Source organism: Pongo abelii, chromosome 3, assembly GCF_028885655.2.
Source record: "Pongo abelii isolate AG06213 chromosome 3, NHGRI_mPonAbe1-v2.0_pri, whole genome shotgun sequence".
Lineage (NCBI taxonomy): Eukaryota > Metazoa > Chordata > Mammalia > Primates > Hominidae > Pongo > Pongo abelii.
The window spans coordinates 164,873,185-164,893,317 of record NC_071988.2 but is presented as its reverse complement, the minus strand read 5'-3'; the positions used below and the strand labels follow the sequence as shown (position 1 = coordinate 164,893,317).

The 20,133-nt window shown below is 35.4% G+C and overlaps 1 long non-coding RNA gene across 1 annotated transcript in view; it reads left to right on the top strand.

The window, feature by feature from the left end:
• Positions 1-5,737, top strand: part of LOC129059090 (uncharacterized) — a 45,145-nt gene extending 39,408 nt beyond the window's left edge. The window contains exons 6-7 of the long non-coding RNA XR_008524787.2: positions 240-363; positions 1,168-5,737. This is a non-coding gene — a long non-coding RNA (uncharacterized LOC129059090). The remainder of the gene's footprint in view (positions 1-239; positions 364-1,167) is intronic.
• The last annotated feature ends 14,396 nt before the right edge of the window (positions 5,738-20,133 follow it).

The following is a 20,133-nucleotide window of genomic DNA, read 5'->3' as shown; positions in this document are numbered from 1 at the left end:
TCCTTGCTGACCATTTCTTTACATAGTATGCTGAAAATAAAGTTCTCAGAGTCTCCCTGTTTCGGACATTGGTTACATTTTGCCTACCTAGCCCCTTTAGCACTTCAGTTTGATGAATGAAATACAATCTGGTGGGACTCGTTATCAGGTCCCCGTCTTCTACAATTTAAGGTGAAATATTTTAATCTTGTGTAGAGGTAAAAAGAGAGTTAAACAGCTGGCCTTCTGTCTCATCCCAGCGGCAGGCTTTCACCAGCCTGGTCCTGATTTGCCACAAATGCTGGACTTCTGATTCTTAGCGTCGGGAGCTGATTTCATTCCTTCCCATTCTCAAAGGTCCTTCTGTAGCCTGCCATCAATTCTGTAAGCTTTTTTTTTTTTTTTTTTTTTTTTTTTTTTTTTTTTTTTTTACCATTTTAATAAGTTTACTTTTATCTAAGTCAGTCAGAAATTGGTTTGGTTGTTTGTAACTAAAGAACTTTAACCTAATTATATTCAAAATAATTGCTATTTTCTGCAACACTGAGTCAACCACATTTTTAAAATGAATACATCAGGATATTTCACTGATTTTTTGGTGAAAAAGCTTAGTAACACCCTTTCTTGCTGCATAGCTAATGATTGTTATTTAAGTGCTAACCCCAACACACCCTTTCTAGACTATGCCATCCCTCAAAGAAAATTGTAGCTAATATTTTTAAAAAGGTCTTTTGTCCTTTAGTATGAAATCTTAGAGTTAAATGTGATAAGAAGTCATTACTTTTTCCTCTTAGATAATTAAATTATCTAATTTTTAATTGTTGAAATTTAATTAAAAATTTATTTGATTGTAATGGATTATTTAAACTTACCATATTATAAGAACTGATTTATAAATACATCAGTGGTTTCATCCAAATGCAAGATAATATACATCTATGTTTGTAACTCCACATTTTGTGCCACTGATACTAGGTGATATCCAATAAGTTCATTTCATAAAAGGAATTTTACCAATAACATAGGTTCTGTTTTCTTTTTAGCACAATATTTTTTATTAACTTTAGAGACTTGTTATGAGCAATAAGCTTTCTCTATTTTCACTAGATGATGTGCAATATGAATAATGCTCCTGTAGTTTTGTCTCTTCTCCATCTTTAGTAATATAACCAATTTTTTTTCCGTCAGTAGCATCATATTGTAATATCTCTGGAAAAACACAACTGGTTTGCGAAAGAGACCATGTGATTTATTTGAAAATGAAGCAGAAGCCTTTACAATGTTTTATTGAAACTGCCATGGGGACCAGAAGTGAATGGATCACAGGTCCAATAAAATTCACTATCGAGGCTTATACAAATAACCACAGCTGAAGATGCAATTGTCCCAGCCTATTCTGTATATTCATATTCATCTTGTACGTTTATGATATTATCTAAGCTGTAATATTTAGGTTAATATTTTCTTCAGTACTATTATGCTTTAATAAGTCAACTCTAAACTATAATTTCTGCTTTCATGGTTTAGCAATTTGACATTAGCAATAGTAATGATAAACTGCAGTAGAAATAACAAAAATTCAAAAATAAAAAATGTAAGTAATAAGGACACAATTGATGTGAATACATGTTTGTTTAAATGAAATACAGCCTGTTAACTGGATGTTAGCTATGATTAATAATCAGCAGAATACTCCTAATATATATGCATATTTTAAGGATAGAGTGATTTCCAAGAAAGTAAAAGAATTCTCTTTGAATTAATAATGTACATATATATGTGTGTGTGTATATATGTGTGTGTGTGTATATATATATATGTATGTATGTGTGTATATATATATATGTATGTTATTGGTTTGGCTTCTCTGGAAAACCCTGACTAATACACCAAGGTCTTTGGTTTCTTCCTGTTATGACTCTGTCTTTCTAAGATCTATTTTAAAAATACCCAAAGCTATAGCTTGATGGGCAGAGATACACTAAGGTTACACCACATTTTTAACAGAGTAGGTTTCTGACATTATAAAGCCACTGAATCCATGGTTGCGAGTACACCCCACAAAGACATAGGAAGTCAGAACAATTTGGCATATCCAGGCCATTTATTGCATCAAGCTGCATCATATTTGACCGGCAACCTGGTCAATATAATCTGCTGTTGAGATCACCATCACAAATAACTATGTCAGGGGAAGTAACATACAAAAAAAATTTGAATTTGTGTGGACTGCAATTTTTACAATTATGTGGTTAAAAGGACTCATGAGACTCTTCATGCATACTCAATGATATGGTTTCGCTCTGTGTTCCCACTTAAATCTCACCTCTAATTGCAATCCCCATAATCCCCACATGTCAAGGGCAGGACCAGGTTGAGGTAATTGGATCATAAGGGTGGTTTCCCCCATGCTGTTCTTGTGATAGTAAGTGAATTCTCATGAGATCTGATGGTTTTATAAGCATCTGGCATTTCTCCTGCTTGCACTCACTCTGTCCTGCCACACTGTGAAGAAGGTGCATATTTCTCCTTTGCCTCACACCGTGATTGTAAATTTTCTGAGGACTCCCCAGAAATGCAGAACTGTGAGTCAACTAAACCTATTTCCTTTATAAATTATCCAGTCTCATGTATTTCTTCACAGCAGTGTGAGAACAGACTAATAAAGAGAAAGGATATGGTACAGCAAGAGAAAGAAGATACAAAACCAGAGAGTCACAAAGCTTTCTGGTAGAGCTCCCAGGTTCCTTTCTTAGTCACATAGGACTTACTCTGTCTTTGGATTTTTAGCCACCAATATATACGCAAGTTGCCTTGATCTTTGGGAAACCAAAGTCCTATGTAAGATGTCTTTTAACCCTCTCTGGCCACATAGCCCAAACAAGGCTTCATGACCAAGCTCAAAAACAGAAACTAAGAGAACAAATAGAAACTAGGTACAAACTATACTTTATCTATAAACAATGCTAATAAACTGGCACAGGTTGTTCCTGTCTGTTTTGGATTCTAGCTCAGGACTACATTCATAGCTACTTAGTACATTTCATTCAAGTTTTGCCAGTGATCAGCCCTGATATGGTTTGGCTCTGTGTCCCAACCCAAATCTCATCTCAAATTGTAATCCCCATGTGATGAGGGAGGAACCTGGTGGGAGGTGACTGGATCATGAGGGCAGTTTCTCCAGTGCTGTTCTTGTGATAGTGAGTGAGTTCTCATGAGAGCTGATGGTTTTAAAGTGTGGCGCTTCTTCGTTCTCTCTGTCTCCTGCCACTATGTAAGATCATGCCTTGATTCCTCTTTCCTTCCACCATGATTGTGAAGCCTCTCCAGCCATGTGGAACTGTGAGTCAATTAAACTGCTTTTGTTTATATAATAAATTACCCAGTCTCAGGTAGTATCTTTGGAGCAGTGTGAAACAGACTAATACAAGCCCTATCTATGACTGAAAACATCTCTGGAAATAAAGACAGCGTTGCAATAGATTAGTGGGATTAAACCTGTTCTTATACCATCCACCCCATGACTCTTAGTTGAGTTTTCTTAATTACAAATTGGCCATCGTTGTTCTTCTTTCCACATTTTATGACATTTATAGAACGGAGAAAACAGAAATATAAATACTAAGCTACAAATCATTTGTGTCATTCAATGAAGTGTAGTTATTACTTTGAAGAACCATTCAGCTTTTCAAAAATATTCCAGCATAAAATTGTTGATAATTATATACAAGCCTGAAAACTCTTGTTTTTATATTAAAAGATCATGAGTAGAGTATTAGACTACAGCAACTGGGGAAGTAGAAGATCCACGTTAGGAATGCACAGCAAATTCTTACGTGTGAATATTTGAGTGAATAGATGGAGCATGGTGGCAGCATGGAGTCTGAAAGAGGCAATGGGAGGAAAATAAAGATTTATTTGGCCCAAGGAAGATCAGGAAGCAGGTGGAGAAAGGACTCAACCACAGAACCATAGTTAGGAAGCAGTGTTCTTATTCACAGGACCATCGCAGAGCAAGGCAAGACCTCAGGATGGACATCAGTCAATATCTCAAGATTCACTAATTTGAATTTAGTTACAAGAAGGGTTTGGTGCCTAGGGCGGAACTAGGACATTAGAGAATCTATTAGTTCTTTCACTTACTTGTTCATCCATTTTTATTCATTCAATACATATTTATTGATTAGCCAGTATTTGTCAAAAAATTAGGTACAGAATACATAGAGTTGGAAAAGACAGAAAAATTCCTGTTCTCAAAATGTATAGTCTGGTGAGCAGCTAAGGAAAAGATTACCTTGATTTTAAGCCAGTGAGCTTCTGATGTAGTGCTGCTTTAATCCTTCCCAAATAGGAATAACATGGGTTTCAGGGCCTAGAGTAGGAAGGATGCTGAAGGAGAAGGCTTAGCCTCCCTAAATTTGGGCTTTAGAGAGATGTTCAGGCAGAAATTCAAGCAGATCACTTCACTGCCTACCTCTTTAGAATGGGAGCTAAGAAATTATACAGTTTGTGTTGAAAATCTAAATTAACATAGAAAATTCAGACTCCCAAATCTTCTATTCCCATGCTAGAATTATGTCTTGATGTAACTGGCTGTTTTAACATTTCACTTGCCTTTGTTATTATAAACCTAGACTAAAATGAAGCACAGACGGAGAAAGTGTATAAGTTTTTCCTCCACTGATGGCTGTTTTTAAAAGCAGATGTTTAACAAAGACTCTGTTCAAGCATTGCAGATCTGTTATAATAGTCAAACTTTAATATAATCCTGCTTTACCACTCAATATGATAAGTACTTACTATATACAAGCTCTATGGGTTAAGAGATTCAAACTTAAAGATAAATATCTTCTATCAACAACAGAAATGTAGCTTTTATATTATCTTACTTCCTGGAGCTTTCAGAAGCTGACTTGTTTATTTCACTTTTACTTTATTTTTAATACTAAAATAGTGAGCCCCAGTCCACATAGTTACACTTGATAACAGTAAAATCAGAAACTTGGCTAGCCAATCAAACTTCTCATTGCTTAATGGTAAGGAAAAGAAGCTTTATTTTCATTTCATTAAAACATTGACTGCTACTTTATTCTCTTAAAGAAATAAAATAAATTTTTAAGGAATTAGTTGGCAGTTTTTAAGACTCTTATGCAAATTGGTAGCAAAGCTCAAGCAGTTATAAAAGAAACAGATAACTATTAGAAATATTAAAAACTGGAGTGCTTTTACTTATATGCACATATGTGGCTACATTTAAAGGTTGAACATGAACCAAAAGCTTTCTTAGGAAAAAAAGAAATTTCTGAAGTACATGTAGTAAGAATAAAATCAGAATATTTGGGAAGAAAATTTGAGGGAGAAAATGCAAAATAAATATTCTGGGACCTTAGAGAAAAAACTGGAATAACAATAGATTGTCAAATAATCAGAATGTAAAGGGTAAAAAAAGAAGGCATCAAATGAGAAAGAGTGGACTCATGACAACTTGGGTAGTTCCTGTTTTTCTTTGATAGAAACAATGGATCTCACCATCATACTCAAATCTGTAATAATAGCTCCTTGTCACAAGAAATTCATCCTGGATTTGTATTTTGGTTTATGCATTTAAATGCCACTTGTTTTTCTTTTGATGAATGACCTATCTATATTTCAAAAATGTAGACCTTATTTTCAAAAGCTATCCTTAAATAGTATTTTGAAATACAGTGATATATTTTGAGAAAAAAACAAACAAATAACAGATTTTCTAACTCTGGAATTCTTGGCTTATTTTTCATTTGTTTCAATTATAGAATCTAATTGAACAATAATTCCTGCACATTTCATTATAAGAAAGACTATGTAGCAGATGCCAAGGTTAATTATTGGATGATTGAGTCCACCAATGAATGGGGAATGTTGTAATTAGGTACAAAAAAGTGTGAAATTGCACTTTTTGTGATGTGCGAAGCCATATTTAAAATGCATATGGCTACAAATAAACAATGAGGAATAGAAAGCTTTGCATTCAGTATCTTTAGCTGGGCTTGGCATGCACCAGTTGGTTCATAGGGAGAAAGCTTAGTTGGCATGTCTCAATGCTGGATTGAGGTCTATATTTAGGAGTGGACTTTCATTCCTGGGAGATTAGTATCCAGGCAGTGAACAAAACATTACAATATAAAGCACAACTTTACCATGGGGAATAAGAAGTTTGAATTTGAAATGAAATGAAACTGGCTTAGTTATATAGCCTCCTTAGGTATGCTTACGAATTTTTTGGATCTTGATTTCTATAAAACAAAAATGTTGGATTCCATGGTCTATAAAGTTTTTCATAACTCTAAATTCTGCAATTTGTTTCTAAATTCTATAGCTAATACCCTTTCTAGACAACTCTTTATTGTGAAAGAAAAATCAGATTTCACTTTTGGCCACTGATACTTTAGAAGAATGAGTTAGACAGATTTTAGATACTGATACAATTATATTCTGCCCACTTAATTTTAATAAAAGGATTGGTTCCACTTCTATTAATATTAAATTCTCATATCAGAGAGTGTCATCAGTAAGATGACAAAATAGAAAATACCCTGGCATCACTGCCCCCACATTATACAACTATAAACTATTCAAAGATGAGAATGCCACCCAGACCAGAACTCGGGGGAGAAGTGGAGAAACCCCCTAGACTCATGAAATCAAGAGAAGTCATGACTGGTAAGAGAAATGGTAATTTCAGGCTGTATCACCCTGTCCCCCAAGCCAGCATAATGCCATTCGCAAAATGTTTTCTTAGATGCAAAATTTGCTAAGGTAAGAGTTGGGAATTAGAGGTAAATATTCAATTTCCACACTGGTTTGAGAATTTTCATAAGAAGCTCACTCTGGTTCTGTCCCATAGGAATCACTGAGAGTGCCAGGAAGACTGAACAATGTGGGGTAAATTGGGAAAAGAGCAGGTCACTAGTTGCAGTGACTGGCATGTGGACCGTAGTGGCTATTCAGCACTCTGATTATCAGGGACACCACATTGAAGAGACTGACTGGTGCCATAGTGCTTCAGGGGACACAATACATAAGAAAACCTGAATCCCTAACCAGATTTTACACAAAGCCCGGGTTTTTGCTTGGAGACTTATCATGGCCCAGAGAGAACTAATAGGTTCTATGTTTTGGTGCCTGCTTAAGTTCTCCTCAAACTGAGAAACAACAGCAGGGCAGCAGTACAGTTCCAGAGCAGTATTTGAGCATCTTTGTTCAACATAAGTCTTACCCAGACTGAGAAACAATGACAGGGTAGCAAGTTACGGCCAGTGAAATGTGCTTACTGTAAGTTCTGGTGCTTACTGTAAGTCTTCCTCAAAAAAGATGTGTGTTTAAATACTGATCCTAAGAAGTAAAAGTCTAAGCCCACGAAAGAACATCTTCAAAATGTGGAAGGGGTGGATGCCTCCTCAAAGGCACAGAATCAGCATAGAGATACAAGAATTGTGCAAACTTGGGAAAATATGACACCACCAACAGAAGCCAACAAAATTCCAGCAATAGACCCAGAAGAATTGAAGATCTGTGAAATGTATGGCAGAGATTTCAGAATATCTTCTTAAGGATTTTCAAGGAATTACAAGACAATATAAATAAAAAACTGAATAAAATTTGAAAACAATCCAAGAATGAAATGAGAAAATTGACAGATAAATAGAAACAATTTTTAAAAACCCAACAGCATATATATATATATTTTTTTTAAATACAAAAACTGAATTGAATACAAAGACCCATTTGAAAGCTTAGACAGCAGACTTGATCAAACACAGGAAATAATCAGCAATCTTGAAGACAGAACACATGAAATTGCCCAATAAGAGGTGCAAAAAGAAAAAGGAATAGAAAGAGTGAAGAAGGCCTACAAGAATTATGGGACACCATCACATGAACTAACTGTCGCATGATTGGAGTTCCCAAAGAAGACAAGTAAGAAAAGGCATTGAAAGAATATTTAAAGAAATAATAGCTGAACATTTTCCAAATCTAGACAAAGATGATAGCATCCACATATAGGAAATTCAAAGGTCACTAATGACATTCAACCTAAAGAGGAATTGTCTTAGGCATATCATAATAAAATTAGCAAATTCAAGGATAAAGAAAGATATTCAAAGTAACAAGAGAAAAGAAATATATCACATTCAATGGAGCACAAATATAGCTTTCAACAGTTTGCTCAGCAGAAACCTTACATGCTAAGAGAGAGTAGTATGCTATATTCAAGATACTAAAGGAAAATATTGTCAACCAAATATACCATACCCAGCGAAGCTATTCTTCCAACATGAAGAAGAGATAAAGACTTTTCCAGATAAACAAAAGCTTAAGGAATTCATCAACACTGGAACTGTCTTACAAGAAATGTTAAAGAAAGTTCTTCAATTGGAAAGAAATGGACACTAATGTGTAACAAGAAAATATCTGAAAGTATAACTGTCACTAGTAAGAGTAACAAAACAGACAAGTTCAGAATACTGTAGAACTGTAATCATGGTAAGTAAACCACTTACATCTTAAGTAGGAAGACTAAAAGACAAAACTTAAAAACAATAATAACTACAACAATTGATTTAGAGATAGGCAATATAAAAAGATACAAATTGAAACATCAAAAAGTCAAAATATGTGGAGGGTATGATGTTAAAATATAGTTTGTTGTTTATATTTTTCTTTGCAATCAAAGTTAAGACACTATCAGTTAAGAATAACCTGTTAGAACTGTAAGATGTTTTTTTGTAAGCCACATGGTAACCACAAAGCATAAATCTATAATAGATACATGAAAAATAAATAGCACAGAATAAAAACATACTACCAAAGAAAAATAACCACAAACAAAAACAGTAAGAGAGGACTGAAAAGGAAGAAATGATCTACAAAATAACCAGAAAACAAGTAAGAAAATGAAAATAATAAAACCTTACCTATCAATAATAATTTTGAAAGTAAATTGATTAAATTCTTTGATTAAAAGACACAAAGTAACTAAATGTATTTAAAAAGACCAAACTATATGTTTTCTACAGGACACTGGCATCATTCACCTTAAAGATATGCACAAACTAAAAGTGTAGAAATGGAAAAAGATATCCTAAGCATATGAAAACCAAAAAGAGAAGGAGTAGCTGTACTTATATCAGATAAAATGGGCTTTAAGTCAATAATGATTTTTTAAAAAAGACAAAGCAGGCCATTATACAATGATAAAGGAGTCAATACAGCAAGAGGATATAATAATTGTAAATATAGATGAACCTAACTCAACATTGGAGCACTGAAATATATAAAACAAATATTATAGACCTAAGTGGAGAGATTGCAATGCAGTAATTTTAGGGGCTTGAACACCCTACTTTCAGCAATGGACAGGTTATCCAGAAACAAAATCAGCAAATAAATTTTATAGTTAAATTGCACTCTAGGCTAAATGGACCCAACGGATATTTACAGAATATTCCATGCAACAGCTGCAGAATACACATTTTTCTCAATAGCACGTGGAACATTCTTCAGGATAGACCATATGTTACATTACCAAACAAGTCTTAACATGATTTTTTAAAAAGTTGAAAAAATCAAATTTGTATCAAGGATCTTTTCTAACCACAATGGAACAGAACACTATTCTAAAAATTAATAACAGAAGGAACATTGGAAACTTTACAAATTCATGAAAATTAAACAACATGCTTCTAAACAATTAATGGGACTGTGAAGAAACTTAAAAGGAAATTCAAAAATTTCTTGGGATAAATAAAAACCGAAACATCATACACCAAAATTTATGGGGCGTAGCAAAAGCAATTATAAGTGGGAGGTTTATAGTAATAAGCACCTACATCAAAAAAGTAGAAAGACTTCAAATAAACAACCTAATGATGCACTTCCATGAACTAGAAAAGCAAGAATTAACCAGAGTTAGTAGAAGGAAAGAAATAATAAAGATCACAACAGAAGTAAATGAAATAGAGACTAAAAAAATACAAAAGATCAATTAAATAAAAATTTGTTTTTTGAAAAGATAAAATTGACAAGCCTTTAGCTACAGTAGGAAAAGAAAACCTAAATAAATAAAATAAGAGATTAAAAGGGAGATACTACAATTAATAACACAGATATACCAAGGAGTATAAGAAACTATTATGAGCAACTATATGCAATCAAACTAGAAAACCTAAAAGAAATGGATAAATTCATAAACACATAAAATCTGTGAAGATTGAAAAACGAAGAAGTAGAAAACCTGAATATATACAATGACCTACAATGAGTAAAGAGATGGAAGCAGTACTAAAAAGTCTGCCATCAAAGAAAAAACAGGACTTAATGGCTTCACTGCTAAATTCTACGAAACATTTAAAGAAGAACTAATACCAATTGTTTTAAAAAAAGAGGGACAATGTACAAATTCATTCTATGGGGCCAGCATTACCCTGATACCAAAAGCAGACAAAAACAAATGAATGAAAAAAAGAAAGAAAGAAAGACCAAGAAAACAAGAAAGAAAGAAAGATAAAAGAAAGAAAAAAGAAAGAAAAAGAAAGAATCAGAGCGAGAGAAAGAAAGAAAACTACAGGCCAATATCACTGATGAACATAGATACAAAAATCATCACCAAATGACTAGCAAACTGAATTCCACAACACATTGAAAAGATCTTTCACCAGGATCAAGTGGAATTCATTCCAGATATGCAAGGATGGTTCAACATATGCAAATAAATAAGCATAATATATCACATTAACAAAAGCAAGAACAAAAGCCATATGATCATTTCAATAGAGACTGAAAAATAATTTGACAAAATTCAACATCCTTGTATGACAAAAACTCAAAAAACTGAGTACAGGGGAAACATACTTCAAGATAATAAAGTCCATGTATTACAAACCCACAGCTAATATATATTGAATGGGGAAAAACTGAAAGCCTTTTTTCTAAGATATGGAACAAGAGAAGGATGCCCACTTTCACCACATTTATTCAGCATACTTCTGGAAGTTCTGGCCTGAGCAATTAGTCGAGAGAAAGAAATAAAGAACATCCAAATAGGGAAGGAAAAAGTCAATTTATTCTTCTTTGAAAATGACATGATCTTATATATTGAAAACCTAAAGACTTCACCAAAAAAAAAAAAAAACAAACTGTTGGAACTAATAAATGAATTCAGTGAAGTTGCAAGATACAAAATCAACATACAGACATCAGTAGCATTTATATGCACCAACAGTGAACAACGTGAAAAAGAAGAAAGAATCCCATTTATAGTACCTACAAAAAATAAAGTAGGAATAAATTTAACTAAAAAAGTGAAAGAACTGTATAAGAAAAACTATAAAACACAGATGAAAGAAATTGAAGAGGACACACTAAAAAGTAAAAAAAATTTCGCATACTTATGGTTTGGCTGTGTCCCCACCCAAATCTCATCTTGAATTGTAGCTCTCATCATTCCCATGGTTGTAGGAGAGACCAGCAGGAGATAATTTAATCATGGGGGTGGATCCCCCATACTGTTCTCCTGGTAGTGAATAAGTCTCACATGATATGATGGTTTTATAAGGGGTTTCCCCTTTCGCTTGGCTCTCATTCTCTCTCTTGCCTGCTGCCATGTAAGATGTGCTGCCATGTAACATGAATGGAACCAGAGTTTGTTACGTTAAATGAAATAAGCCAAGCATGGAAAGACAAATATCATGTGTTCTCACTCATATGTGAGAGCTGAAAAGTTCTCACTCATATGGAGGTAGAGAGCAGAATGATGGTTACCAGGGGTTGGCAAGTGTAGGAGAGGGGAAAATGAGAGGTTAGATAGAAGTTAGATAGAAGAAATAAAATCGAATGTTTAATAGCACAGTAGGGTGACCACAGTTAACAACAATTTATCGTATATTTCAAAATTGCTAGAGAAAAAGATTTGGAATATTCCCAACACAAATAATAAATGTTCGATATAATGAATATTCTAATTACCTTAATTTGATCATGACACATTATATACATATATTAAAATATCACATGTGGCCGGGTGTGGTGGCTCATGCCAGTGATCCCAGCACTTTGGGAGGCCAACGCGGGTGGATCACCTGAGGTCAGAAGTTTGAGACCAGCCTGATCAACATGGTAAAATGCCATCTCTACGAAAAAAATACAAAAATTAGCCAGGCATGGTGCCAGGCACCTGTAATCCCAGCTACTCAGGAGGCTGAGGCAGGAGAATCACTTGAACTTGGGAAGTGGAGGTTGCAGTGAGCTGAGATCACACCATTGCACTCCAGCCTGGGCAACAAGTGCGAAATTCCATGTCTAAATAAATAAATAAATACACCTCACATGTACTCTATAAACATGTATAATTATTATGTATGAATCATTATATTTGCATTCCAGACAGCAAGAAGAAGAAAGGAAGACGAGCATATTTCCCTTTAAGGACATTTTCTGGAAACTGTAAACAACATCTCCACTTACATTGCAGTGGCCAAAATTTAGCACTTGGCAATATTAAATCGCAAATTAGGCTGAAAATGTCATTATTTAGAGTAGTCACATGCTCAACTAACAATTAGGGGCTCTAATAAAAAGGTATAATGGTAAAATAGATATTAGGAAACACTGCCTATTTAACTGAATAAAAAGCAGAAGCTACAAATGTGGGAAGTGACCATTTTTTCCTTAAGTTAGCTAGTGCTTTTAAAAAATTAAGAATATGAATAAAGCACTAGCTATATTTGGAAAAAGTAGTGAGAAAACATATGTGCACAGAAAAGAAAATATCAAAAAGTGAGAAAGTACAAATATACAAAATAAGAATGGCAAGGCAGGATAACTTTTGTAAGAGTAAAAAATAGAAAATGTAAGAGATTACTTTGCAGATCTCCTGTATAAAATATATATTTAAATGAATTAGATGGTTAATTTTTATGAAAATAGTTTTATCCAGCATGTTACCTTTTAGATAGAAAGGTTAGGTAGATCAATTTGTATAGAAGAATGAGACAAAGTTATAGAGGAATTACCCCACAAGAAAATATTGGGCCCAAATGCTTTCATAGTGAAAATCCATCAAAATCTAAAAGATCAGATAGCTCTAATGCTATACAAGTTGTTTTGAATGATAGAAATCAATGAAAAACTTTACATTTCTTTTTTTAAACATAAAATAATGATATGTACCCTTGATAAAAATAGTACAAAAGAAAAAGTCACAGAACAATTTCACCGATATTGATACACAAGTCCTAAACAAACTATTAGTGAACTGAGTTTAACAACACATTTAGAAGATAATGTGCTAGGGCCAAATGGAATTCATTCCAAGAATGCCAGATAGATTCCAAATTAGGAGATTAATTAATATAATATGTCATATAAAGTTCTAAGAAGGAAAATCTTATGATTATCTCAATAAACGTTGAAAAGCCTTTGACAAAACTAAACTCTTATTCTAGATAAAAGCAAAAGCATACAAATATAGGAATTAATAGATACTTAACAAGTTTTTTAATATTATATATATGAATTTATGAGATATATAAATTACATACAGCATATAGTTTTCTGTGTCTACAAATCAATCAATTGATCTATTGATCTATCATTACACATCTTAATTCTAAAGCTAGCATTTTACTTTATGGTAAAACTAAAGGAATCTTTACAAAAATACACAGAAAAGAATACCCATTACGTCCATTATTATTTAACACTGTACTGGACATATCAGCTAATGCAATTGTACAAGAGAAATAAATTAGTGGCATAAACATAAGAAAAGAAAATGTAAAACCATTTTACTTCTATTACACATACCATGGAAATATATCTGAAAAATGCTAAAGAATAAATAATAAAATTCAACTTTTATGATGATGATTAATGATACCTCAAACAATAAAATAATTTGTAAATGTAGCAAGATATAAAATTTGCATACAGAAATCAGTAGTTTCACATACACAAATTATAACCAGTAGAGGGTATAATGGTTGAGAAATGCCATTCACAATGAAGAACACAAAAATAGTTATAATTCTGGCTGGGTGCAGTAGCCCACACTTGTAATCCCAGCACTTTGGGAGGCCAAGGCTGGTGGATTGCTTAAGTCCAGGCATTTGAGAATAGCCTGGGTGACATAGGAAAATTCTGTCTCTACTACACATTACAAAAATTAGCAGTCATGCTAGTGTGCGCCTATAGTCCTAGCTACTTGGGAGGCTAAGGTGGGAGGATCACTTGAACTCCAGAGGCGGAGGTTGCAGTGAGCCACAATCATGCCACTGCACTCTAGCCTGGGCAACAGAACAAGACTCTGTCTCGAAAAAAAAAACAAAAAGAATAAACCTGAGAAAAATATGTAAAATTTATGTGCAAAAAAAAACCTCTAAAACATTTTTGAAAGAAAGAATTAGAACTGAATAAATGAAAATTTTTTTTTTATTTTTTGATAGGATGATGCAGCATCATCAAAAAGTTTTTTCTCTGTGATTCATTTAATGCAATCTCAATTTTAAAACTAGTCTTTTTTTTTTTTTTTTTTTCTGAAGCTAGACAAGTTAATGCCAAAGTTTATGTAGAAACATAAACATAAACTGAGAGTGGATGAAGGGAGGACACAGATGCTGGGCTGGAGGGGGTGGAAGCTGGAAACCCTGCATGAGTCTACCATGCAGTGGGACTCCTTCCTATCCCGCAGTGACTCCTGGGGAACTAGGGAGTTGAGCAAGCAATGAGAAACTCTCTGTCGCCACGGATCTCTGGAATCCTGCCAACGGGAGACTCCATGACCCCCACAGACACTGGAGCTGACAGGGAAAGCTGCTTAGAAAAATAGTAGGGACTGAACTCTAGACAGTTGGGAGCCCAAACAGTTTGGCATGGGAGCATCTGTAGTGGAGCATGCCCAGGACACCCATCCCCTGAGGCTCGCCTTACTCCTCCAGAAGACTTTAGCTCTAGAAAAACTGTTGGACCTGAAAAGTCAGGATGGTTTTGTCCATGAGATGAGGCTGGTCCAACCTGGGCATCCCTTTGTCTGCTGACTTCTCCTGAGGACCCAGCCTGGCCACACCTGCTTGCAGTGCAACCTCAGATTCCCAGGTTGGAGGGTTCCTGGGGGCCTGCATCATAGCTCCTGCACAGATGGACTATACTTGACCAATGGAGAACTTCACTACAGCACCCCGGCAGATGCGCACAGGCATGCCTGTGGCCTCCCCCAACCACAGCCTCCTTGGAGTTGCTTGGCCTGCATGCACTCACACATGGCCATCCCTCACATTACTCTCCCACCATGTGTGCATGCTGGTGCACCTTGCCTTCCTTTCCTTGTCAGCATGCATGTGTGCATGCACCCTGCCCACCATGCTACAGCTGCTGGCATGAGTACACCCCCTCCCCCAATTCGCCTGCTGTGCCACCATTGCTGTTGGAGTATTTGCAGGCACAGAGCCTGCCAGTGCCCCACCCAGCACCAGTGTGAAACTAGGCAGGGAGAGCAGGAAATCTGTCCTCACCCTCAGCAGTAGCTGCTGTATGTGTGAACACGTGCATAGAGGGTACACAGGGCACTGGCAGGCACAAGACTGTGCCTGCCAGTGCCCTGCCCCTGTGCTAACACTACTACCAGTGCAAACATGCACACAGACGATGGCAGAACCCCTGGCCCTCCTGTGCTGTGCTTCTACCACTGTCACTGTGAATGCCCACATGGAGGCTGGCACCCCTCCACCTGCCAGAACCCTGCTACAGCTTATGAATGTGCACACTACTGTGCTGCTGCTGCTGTTGCTGCCACATGCAGTTGAGGACAGATGCTGCTGCTACAACCTTACAAAGCACTGTGGCTGGAATCACTCATTGGAGTGTTCTGAGTAGTGGTCCAGGAACAACTCAACCCCTCCAGCATGGCATGTTCCTAACCTTGTGGGGACACAGAGCAAAGCCAGAGGCCAGATGTCAGCCCCCAAGAATTAGAGCTTGCAGTCCAGGAGTCCTGAGCTGAGCCTTGGCTTCCTAAAATTCTCCAGAAATGAAGACAGTTGACAGAACCCACCTTATACCACAATCAAACCCCCAAGGACATTGAATAGGATAAAAGAAAAAAAAATCGAAAGGTCAGCAACTTCAAAGATTGAAGAAACATCAGCCCACAAAGATGAGAAAGAAGTAGTGCAAGAACCCTGGCAACTCAAAAAGCCAGTGTCTTACCTCCAAACAACCATATTAATTCCCCAGCAATGGTTTATAACCAGGCTTAGGTGGCTGAAATCACAGAAAAAGAATCCAGAATATGAATAGGAATTAAGATCATCAACATACAGGAGAAAGTCATCCATTCCCATGAAGTTAAGGATTACAATAAAATGATGAGCTAACAGATAAAATGGACATTATAAAAAAGAAGAAATAATCTGATCTGATAGAGCTGAAAAACACTCCACAAGAATTGCATAATACAATCATAAGTATTTACAGTAGAATTGACCAAGCTGAGGAAAGAATCTCAGAGCTTGAAGACAGGTTTTCTGAAATAACTCCATCAGAAAGAAATAGAGAAAAAACAATAAACAAGAATGAACACAATCTCTGAGAAATATGGGATTATGTAAAGATAAAAAATCTACAACTCATTGGCATCTCTGAAGAGAGAGGGAGAGAAAGCCAACCAACAATATGGGAAACATATTTGAGGATATTATCCATGAAAATTTCTCCAACCTCGCTAGAGAGACCAGCATTTGAATTCAGGAAATGCAGAGGACACCTGAGAAATACTGCATAATAAGACCATCTTTAAGACACATAGTCATCAGATACTCTGAAGTTGAAATGAAAGAAAAAATGTTAAAGGCAGCTAAGAGAAGGAACAGGTCACCTCTGAAGAAAACCCCATTGAGCTAATAGCATGCCCATCAGCAGAAACCTTATAAGTCAGATGGAGGTCCTAAATTCTGCATTCTTAAAGAAAATAATTTTCAACCAATAATTTCATATCTGGCCAAACTAAGCTTAATAAGGAAAGGAGAAATAAGATTTTCTCAGACAAGCAAATGCTAAGAGAATTCATTACTACCAGACCTGCCTTACAAGAGGTCCTGCAGGGAGTGCTAATGTGGAAAGGAAAGACTGTTATTAGCCATTACAAAAACACACTTAAATACATAAACCAGTGATACTATAAAGCAACCACACAAACAAGTCTGCAGCTAACCAGCTACAACATGATGACAGGATTAAATCCACACATACCAATATTGAACTTAAATGTAAATGAGCTAAATGCTCCAATTAAAAGGCACAGGGTGGCAATTTGGATAAAGAAGGAAAACCCAATGGTACGCTGTCTTCAAGAAACCCATCTCACATGCAATGACACACATAGGCTCAAAGTAAAGGCACTGAGAAAAATTTGCTAAGTAAAGGGAAAACAGAAACAGCTGGGGTTGCTATTCTAAATTCACACAAAACAGACTTAAAACTAATAACGATCAAAGATAAAGAAGGACATGACATAATGATAAAGAGCTCAATTCAATGAGAAGACCTAACTAACTAAATATATATGCACCCAATACAGGAGCACCCAGATACATAAAACAAATTCTTAGAGGCCTATGAAGAGATTTATACAACCACACAATAATAGTGGAGATTTAACACCCCACTGACAGTATTAGGCAGATCATCTAAGCAAATTAAGAAACATATTTGACACCTTAACTCAACCCTTGAGGAAATGGATCTAATAGACATCTACAGAACTTTCTACCCCAAACCAATAGAATATACATTCTTCTCATCTGTACGTGACACATCTAAAGTTGACCATGCAATTGGTCATAAAACAACCCTCAGCAAATACAGAGAAAAAAACCCTCAAAATCATACCAACCACACTGTTGGACCACAATGCAATAAAAATATAAATGAATGCTAAGAAAATCACTCAATCCATACAATTAAATGTAATCTGCTCCTGAATGACTTCTGGGTAAATAATAAAATTAATGCAGAAATCAAGAAATTCTTTGAAACTGATGAGAAAAAAGATACAACATATGAGAATTCCTAAAATACAGTCAAAGCAGTGTTAAGAGGGGAATTTATAGCACAAAATGCTCACAACAAAAAGTTAGAAAGATCTCAAACTAACAAGCTAACATCACATCTAGAGGAACTAGAGAAAGAGGAGCAAACCAATTCCAGAGCTAGCAGAAGAGAAGAAATAACCAAAATCAGAGCTGAGTTGAAGGAGACTGTGACATGAAAAAACACACAAAAGACTGGTGAATCCAGGAGCTGGTTCTTTGAAATAATAAGATAGAAAGACTGCTAGCTAGATTAATAAAAACAAAAGAGAAAAAATTCAAATGAACACAATTAGAAATGACAAAGGAGACATTTCCACTGACCCCAAAGAAACACAGAAAAGCCCTCAGAAACTATTACAAACACCTCTATGCACACAAGCTAGAAAACCTGGAAGAAATAGATAAATTTCTGAAAACATACAGCCCCCCAGATTGAACCAGGAAGAGACTGAATCCCTGAACAGATCAATAAGAAGTTCTTAAATTGAATCAGTAATAAAATGGCTACCAACCAGAAGAAGCCCAGGACCAGATGGATCTATAGATAAATTCTGCCAGATGTCTAAGAAAAAGCTGGTACCATTCCTACTGAAACTACTCCAAAAAATTGAGGAGGAGGGACTCCTTCCTAACTCATTCTATGAGGCCAGCATCATTCTGATGTCAAAACCTGGCAGAGACACAACAACAAAAATTTCAGGCCAATATCCTTGATGAACATAAATACAAAAATCTTCAAGAGAACACTGGCAAATGAAATCCATCAGCACTTCAAAAAGCTAATCCACAACAATCAAGTAGGCTTTATTCCTGGGATGCAAGGTTGGTTCAACATACTTAAATCAAGAAATGATATTCACTACATAAACAGAACTAAATGCAAAACCACATGCTGCAGAAAAAGCTTTTCATACAATCCAACATCATGTTAAAAACTTTCAACAAACTAGGCATTGAAGAAACATACTTCAAAATAATAAGAGCCATCTATGAAAAACCCACAGCCAACATCATACTGAGTGGGTAAAAGCTGGAAGCATTCCCCTTGAAAACTATAACAAAACAAGGATGCCTTCTGTCACCACTCTTATTCAATATAGAACTGGAATTCCTAGCCAGAGCAATTGGGCAAGAGAGAGAAATAAAATGCATCCAAATAGGAAGAGAGGAAATCAAACTACCTTTGTTTATCAATGATATGATTCTATGCCTAAAAAATCTCATCATTTCTGCCCAAAAGCTCCTTGATTTGATACACAACTTCAGCAAAGTTTCAGAATACAAAATCAATGTACAAAAATCAGTAACATTCCTATACACCAACAACATCCAAACTGAGAGAAAAATCACAAATCCAATCCTATTCACAATAGCCACAAAAATAATAAAATGCCTAGGAATACAGCTAACCAAAAAGGTAAAAGACTTCTAATATGAAAATTACAAAATACTACTCAAAGAAATCAGAGATGACTCAAACAAATAGAAAAACATTTCATGTTCATGGATATAAAGATTTAGTGTTTCAAAACGCCATACTGCACTAAGTAATTTACAATTTCAATGCTATTCCTATCAAACTACCAATGATACTCTTCACAGAATTAGGAAAAGCAATTTTAAAATTCATATAAAACAAAAAAGAGCCTGAATAACCAAAGCAATTCTAACCAAAAAGAACAAAGCTGGAGGCATCACATCATCACACCTCAAACTATATTACAAAGCTACAGTACCCAGAACAGCATGGTCCTGGTACAAAAACAGACATATACTGCAATGTAACAGAATAGCAAAACCAGAAATAATGCTATACACCTATAACAGTATGATCTTTGATAAAATTCACAAAAATAAGTAATGGGGAAAGGACTCTATTCAACAAATAGTACTGGGATAACTGGCTAGCCATATGCAGAAGGCTGAAACTGGATCCCTTCCTTATTATACCATATGCAAAAATTATCTCATGATCAATTAAAGAGAAATCTAAAACCAAAAACTATAAGAACCCTGGAAGATAACCTAGTGT